At 46.9% G+C, this 7,802-nt stretch overlaps 1 pseudogene across 1 annotated transcript; it reads left to right on the top strand.

Annotated features, from left to right (window-relative positions):
- Nucleotides 1–2,779: 2,779 nt before the first annotated feature.
- LOC307064383 (G protein pathway suppressor 2-like) lies at nt 2,780–3,819 on the top strand (annotated as a pseudogene). Its single transcript has one exon. The product of its transcript is annotated as a G protein pathway suppressor 2-like (transcript).
- Nucleotides 3,820–7,802: the final 3,983 nt, after the last annotated feature.

Here is a 7,802-nt window from a genome sequence, read left to right as displayed (position 1 = left end):
TGGTTTGACATTATGCATCATTTTTAAAAAGTCATACCCTCTGCTGAGTACTCAATTATTTCCTTAAGATGAGAACCTGAGTAAAGATTTATGGACCAAGATATTCATCTCAGCCTTTTTTACAATGTAAGCAAAAAATAAGTGGGCGCAATTTTCCAAAAACTGGTGAATGACTAACGATATAAATTCAGAATATTAGGGCTTCCCTGGTGGCACAGTGGTTGAGAATCCGCCTTCCGATGCAGGGGACACGGAAGATCCCACATGCAGGAAGATCCCACATGTCGCAGAGCGGCTAGGCCCATGAGCCATGGCCGCTGAGCCTGTGCGTCCGGAGCCTGTGCTCTGCAACGGGAGAGGCCACAACAGTGAGAGGCCCGTGTACCGCAAAAAATAAATAAATAAATAAATTCAGAATATTAATCCTGCAGAATTTTTAATGACATTAGAAAGTTACCACAATACAACACTAAGTGCAAAAAGAATTTAATAAATACAGTTGTATATACAGTAAACTCCTCATCTTGTATACAGAGTTCCCAGCTAGAGCTTAAGCAATATTGTACCCCTGGGATCGAGGCATGTCTGGAAATGGCAGGTGGAATGATGGGATGAGTCCAGCGGAATTGTCCTGGGAGAGTAGTCAGCGTCAGGAGGGAAGGGCTAGGCAGACATGTTTAACCAAGACACAAAGCCTCATACATAGGCTGGGCGGGGGCTGTTCTGGGGAAGGCAGGGTGTCTGTCACGCAGTTCCTGGGGAACTCAGAATATATCTGAGCTAAGAGAGAAGCTAAAATCTGCTGTTTAGCTTATGTGACTGTGTAGCAAACTACCCTGAAATTTAGTGACTTAAAACAGCAATTTATCATTTTCCTTCATGGTTCCTTGAGCTAACTGGGCAGTTCTCCCTCAGGGTCTCCTATGTGGTTGTGGTCAAATGGTGGGTTAGCTAGAGTCACCTGAAGGCTGGACTCCTTGGAAATCCAAGATGGTGCACTCACATGCCTGGCAGTTGGTGCAGACTGTGCCCTCAGATGGGGCTGTCAACTGGAGCACCTACATGTGGACCCTCTATATGGCTTCTCATCATATGGTGGTAGGTTCTGGGAAGAAGTAACCCAAGAATGAACACTCCAAGAGACTCAGGTAGTGTCAAGCCTTGTTATCACCTAGTCCCAGAAGTCCCAGAACATGCTTTTGGATGCATCCTGTTGGTAGTAAGTTACGAGGACCAAACCAGATTCAAAGGGTTGGGGACTAGATTTCACTTTTTGATGTAAGGAGCAGCAGGTGTTTGGAGGGAGGGAAGGAGTTGATGGTGGCCATCTCTCAAGCCTATTTATCACAAACGTTTTCAATAAAAAGCTCTGGTAGACATTGCTACATAGGACCTAAAGCAGGGTTGTTTGCACCCCCAAAGTATAAGCCAAAAGGGTCAGAGACTCCCACCTCTATAGGGATCTCAACTTAGCTTTGGTTTCCTACAGGCTCCGGAGAGCTTAGCTGTGCTCTGTACCTGGAGGACCAGGAGGGGCCAAAGTACATGACAGCTATAAGACTCATAACAGTGCCCATTAGAAAAGGCTTCGGAGGTGGGCCCTGGCAGCAAAAGCGAGGCAGAGTCAGAGGCCTGGAGACCTCCAGAGTGAATATCTTTGTAAGGACCACAATTCTGAAAGTAAAGAAAACAGAGGAGTAGTTCCTGAGTTCATATGAGAAATTCCTTAGAACTTCCCAGAAATGATTCAGGAGACCTTTGCAAAGAGGGTTTGGGGGAGCCAGTAAAATACAAGTTATGACTACTAATACCACCCCATTTTTTTCATGCCAGCTTGATGTAAAGCAGGTTGTATGACTTAAACACACGAACATTTATGTTTCTATGCATGTACACGTAAATGTACACATACAAAGGAAAAACAATGCATTGGAAGAAGTTACACCAAAATGTTAAGTGTCTCTGCAATCTCTGACATCAGATCTCTTTGATATCAGGACATTGTTTTTAACTCCCTTCTTTGTATATTTTTCTGTATGTTCCCAATTTTCTAGGATGAACCTATTGCTTATATAACTAGAAATAAGTACATTTCTTAAGAAAAGCATACATTAATGATGGTGCTTGCTCAAGTGAGGTAATGAGGAGAGGAAGTCTACCCCATTCAGGCCCCGGCTCTGACACAACAAACATGGCAGTCAATAACATCTACAACAGATTTGGCCTCCAGAACAGCCTAGGGGAACAATGAGCGTAGCAGGTCCGGAGCCACTGGGTAAGGATGTCCAGACTGATCCCAGGTGGACCCCCACCAGCTTGTCATAACCCCAGATTATCCTACCCAGGCCCCCAGAAGTTGTGCTTGGCTTACATGCACACCCATAGGCATTTCACTCCCATGCACATCAGGGGCATTTCATCACACTCACCTCCTTCAACCCAGTCCCCGTGAGTCCTCTTTATTTAACCCTAAGACATCTTCCCTAACCTCCTGGAAGTCTGAGAGCATCACTTCTGCTTCCGACTCAGGGCAAGTTTCTCACCTCCCTGTAATTCTCTCTGCTGGAATGTCCTGTCCTCCACTCATTCTGATCAGTTTCCCATACCTCTGGGGAGTGGGGGAAGAAAAGAAAACCCCAGGGAGGCTGCAGAGGAAGGAAAAACAAGGTGGGCCCATCCAAAGTCTGGTGATCAGTGACCAAGCCGTGTGCCCACTGCCCAAACACCCCAGGCAGCACCCTGCCCATGCTCCTGGAGCACCCCCAAGCTTTCCAATGTCATGGCCAGGGCATTGCACCAGCCCATTGTGCCCCTTGTGCAGAGGCACAAGCAGCAAGAGGAAGAAGAGGTGGACAAGAGGATGCAACAGAAGATAAAGGAAGAACAGGAGAGAAGGGAGAAGAAGGAGATGGAAGAGAGAATGTCATGGGAAGAGACCAAGGAGCAAATCTTGACATTTCAAGAGAAGCTTTTGGCCCTACAGGAAGAAAAGCACTGTTTTCCTGCAGCTCAAGAACGTTCTACATGAAGAAGAAAAACAAAAGCAAAAGGAGCAGAATGACCTGACCACTCTGACATCAGCTGTGCACCAGCAGAGCCTGACTGTCACCCAGGAACTCACACCCTCAGCAAGTGGGGGACAGCTGGAGAACACAATCACCCAGGCATCCTCATGACAGCTGACAGAGCCAAACTGATGTTTGGACCCCAGATGCTTATGACCCAGCACTACATGGGCTCAGCCGCTGCTTCCAAAGGGAGCCCAGAGCATGGACAATTCCAAGGCAGCCCAGGTAGTGCTTACGGGACCGTTCAGCCTCCACCTTACCATGGACCCGAGCAGCTAGCCTGTAGTCCTACTCAGCAGCTCAGAGCACGATGTTAAGCCTTTCCTGCAGTGCAGTTCCTATCTCAGCCACAGTCACAGCCCCACGCCATGCACGGCCACTTTCAGCCTACCCAGACAGGGTTCCCCCAGCCTGGTGGTGCCCTGTCCTTGCAAAAGCAGATGGAAGATGCTAACAGCGGACTGCTTCTCTGATTCACCCTCCCATGCCCCACACATCCCCAAGCTCCGCATCCAGCCCTGGACTCCCTGCCCCTCCCCACAGATCCTTGTGTGGATGCAACAGCCCGAAAAGTTGGGCTTTTCAGCTACCAGCCAACCCTGCCTTTGGCTCACTACTATCTAGCACAGACAGAACCCAAGATTCTACCGCAAGTGACCATCAGATTATATCTTCAACCCTCACTGCTCACCATGGAGGAGGGTCCCCAGTGTGTCCGAGTCCCAGGCCAATAAAGTCTACTGTCACTTGAAAAAAAAAGGGGGGGCCTCACCTTCTGTAGAAAGCCTCCCCAGACACTCTAGCCCTCCTGTCTCAAAAACCATCCATGCCCAAACTGGTTCCTACGTGCACTCCCTCCCTCACCACACTGTCCTCACCACATCGCCATGGTTTCTCATCCATTTTCCAAAGCCATGCCGGGGTTCCCTGGGGGTGAGGACCTTGCCTGATTCATCCCCGGGACCCCAGCACCAGGTCAGCATGCCCACTTCCTTCCACACACCTGTTACACCTGCCTCTAGAAGCCGAGGTGTCTAGAGTTAGGCTTACAGTTATAAGGTACGCCTATTGGTAGGGAAGGAGTTGTGGGCTGTCTGGAAAAAAAGCAAATTATTAAGAAGTAACAACGAATTACACACTGTCTGAAAAATGGCAGTTGGAAGAGATCCTCCTAAGTTTCTTCCCAAAATGTCCTCAGAGGGGCAGAAGTTTGCTCACAGCTTCCATACGCCTTAAGTCATTTAATTAACAACCCAATCAAGTGAGGAAATAGGGACTCAGAGAAGGGAAGCAGTTGACCTGATTGCATATCATCTAAATGCAGAGCTAGGACTATCTGGCTTGAAGCCCATGCCTTACCCTCTAGCCCACAGCAGGATGAAAAGTTGGCCCTGGGGGAGATCTGTGGGCTTTGATAAAGTTAGAGTCATCTTTCCTCAGGGAAAGAGGGAGAAAGAAGGTATTTCTCTGCCTAAAGTGTCTGAGTTGGTGTGTCTGCTTCTTCATGCTTTCCATCATTGCCTGCTATGGGCTGAACTGTGTCCTCCCAAAATGCATAGGTTGAAGCCCTAACCCTCAATATGACTCTTTTGGGAGATAGAGCATTGAAGGAGGTAATTAAGGTTAAATAAGGCTATAAGGGTGGGGCCCTAATCTGATTAGACTGGTGTCCTTATAAGTGGAAGAGACACCAGGAGGGCGCTCGACAGAGAAAAGACCACGTGAGGACACAGAAAAAAGGCAGCCATCTGCAAGCCAAGGACAGAGGCCTCAGGAGAAAACAAAACAACTGATACCTTGAATGATACCTTGATCTTAGATTTCCAGGCTCCCAAACTGTGACAAGTAAATTTCTGTGCTTTAAACCATCCAGTCTGTGACATTCTGTTATGGCTGCCCTAGCAGATTAAGGCACGGTCCAAAGAGGAAAAAGGACACACGTTTGCATCTCTCTTTGGCCTTGATCACCCCTAAGGAGCTGGGTGGCAGGAAGATCAGAATTGGAGTTGGGGGGTATGGTGGAAAACCTCTAGAAAAAAGGGCCATACTTCTACCAGCTGGGGCAGCCCTGGGAACATTCCTTTACCAAAGAGGCCGGGACCATCAGTATGTGTGAGACACCTGCACGGACCACCCATCAGGCTGGAGAAATGGCTCACAGGGAGTAGGAGGGCTTCGGCTTAAGCTGGCCACAGACTCTCAGCCAGTCTGATTGCAGTAGGAGGAAAAGAACAAAACTCGAGTGACCACTAGCAGCCACACACAACAGCCCTATTGAGAGAACTGTATCCATCAGGGAAGCCAAGTTCACCACAGGTGGTCCAGAAAAGAACAAAAAAGACTTCAGTAAAAGGACCGTTGAAGAGATAAGGGGCAGAGATAAGGGAACAGATGAGAATCCTGAGCCACCAGACACTGGCAACAGCAGAGAGCTGTTAGCACCACAAGGGCTAGAGGAACAGGGAGGGACAGAGACAGTGTTAGTGAAGCTATGAAAACTAGCTCCCATGCAGGACGTTAACCACAAAATACTGCCAGGAATGTGGTGCTGGGGCAGCAAAGAAATACCCCAGGCCTCTCTCTTCCTATTGCTCCATCTCCTGCCAGGGCCTCCCATGAGCCAAGCCTGTCATCAAGGGAGCCCAGGTAATGCAGTCCATAAGGGTCAACCTTATCCCAGAGCAAGACAAAGAGAATCAAAAATGGATCTGGGAGCAAATAGAAAAGATCATAGTAATGCTGATAATTTTATAGGTAGGTAGATAGATAAACAGATAGATACCATTGTTATCCCAGGTTTTCAAATAAGGAAAGTGAGCCTGGGAAATTAGGTATTTGCTCAACCTCTTCCAAACACCATACTGTACTTCCCAGAACTCATTTAGATGGAGCAAGTCTGTTTATTGTAATGGGCAAGTAAACAGACTGGTAAACACCAGGAGGCAAGTATTACACACTATGACAGCACATGGCTGGGAACACGAACAGTGGCTAGGGGAGGAGGAGATGTCAGACAGGCTTCTCAGAAAAGGTGACTCCTGAGCAGAATCTTTTTTTTTGGAAGATAGGTAGAATTTTGTTTTCCTTTTTTTTTTTTTTTTAATACAATGTTTAAAGGTTTCACTCCACTGACAGTTATTACAAAATATCGGCTATTTTCCCCATGTTGTACAATACATTCTTGAGCCTATCTTACACCCAATAGTTTGTACCACCCTCCCCCACCCTTATAATACCCTCCCCCTTCCTCCTCCCCACTGGTAACCACTAGTTTGTCCTCCATATCGGTGAGTCTACTTCTTTTTTGTTATATTCATTAGTTTGTTGTATTTTTTAGGTTCCACAAATAAGTGATATCATATAGTATTTGTCTTTCTCAGTCTAACTTATTTCACCTAGCATAATGCCCTCCAAGTCCATCCATGTTGCTGCAAATGGCAAAATTTTGTTCTTTTTTATGGCCTTTCACAAGCATCTTACCCTACAGCACCACCACCTTCTCTGAATCTCCATAGTCCCTGATTTTGAACTGTACAATGCAGTATTTAATTTTTTAAGATAGTATTATTCTTAAGGTTCTTCTATGTAATGTTTTTTCTCTCTAGTTTTCTAATTCTCATATATTACCCCTGACAAACAGCACCCAGTAAGTCTTTTTTTTTTTTTTTTTTTTTTTTTTTTTTTTTTTGCTGTACGCGGGCCTCTCACTGTTGTGGCCTCTCCCATTGCGGAGCGTAGGCTCCGGATGCACAGGCTCAGCGGCCATGGCTCACAGGCCCAGGCACTCTGTGCCATGTGGGATCTTCCCAGACTGGGGCACGAACCCGTGTCCCCTGCATCGGCAGGCAGATTCTCAACCACTGCGCCACCAGGGAAGCCCCAGTAAGTCTTTAGAAGACCTTTGTTGATTGGTTGATAACTCTTGGTTGTCTAGAGTCTTTTCTCTGTGCTGAGTAACATATGTTCTCCTGCTCAGCCCATGGTGAATGATAGGGTCTTACCAGAGCATTTCAACATGTCCCCTGCAGCTCCAGGGCCCTGGAGGCCAGGCTGGGGACATGACCTTGGCTGAGTCCTTCTCTATCCCCCCTTCAGCACTGCCCCCTGTCTTTTCTTCACTTCCTTAGACAGGGACACAGATGGCCTGTAACCTCACCAGGCTGACACATGGTAGACACCATCAACAGGAGCCAGTATTATTTTTATTAGCAAAGCTGTACTTGTAGGTCCGCAAGACATCTACCAATCTATCCCAGAGCATTTCTTGATTTTGTCATTTCTAATCACCATGATGGAGGTGTGTTAAAGCTGTAGATTCTTCTTCCTCTGGAGATTTGCAAAAGTAGAAGAGTGTTCTCTGCTGGGGATTGATTTCTGGGTGGCCTGTCCGAAACACCAGGGCCGAGTGGCTAAAACTATCTATCTCTCCCAGTCATTTCCACAATTTCTGAGCAAAGCCATCCTCCATCAACAATTATTTTCATAGGGCTCACAGAAGCCTTCAGGTCAATTAAATGACCTTTAGCCTGGAGGAGAAGCTGGCTTCTTCAACCAAAGAAAGGTCCCCCACATCCAAAGTTCAAATGCCTTGCTTTAAGTACTTATTACAGTCAGATGAGAAGAAACATACAGTTCTTCCCCAGAAAAGTACAGATGTTAGAAAAGAACAGACTGGAATTATAGCATTTCAGTATTTACAAAATCCCCTGACAGTGGGCAGCTGGTTACTGGAGG

This window comes from Hyperoodon ampullatus (genome assembly GCF_949752795.1).
Source record: "Hyperoodon ampullatus genome assembly, chromosome: 2".
In the NCBI taxonomy this organism is placed as follows: Eukaryota; Metazoa; Chordata; class Mammalia; order Artiodactyla; family Ziphiidae; genus Hyperoodon; species Hyperoodon ampullatus.
Note: the sequence above shows the minus strand (reverse complement) of the source record. Positions and strands in the feature narration are given on the sequence as shown.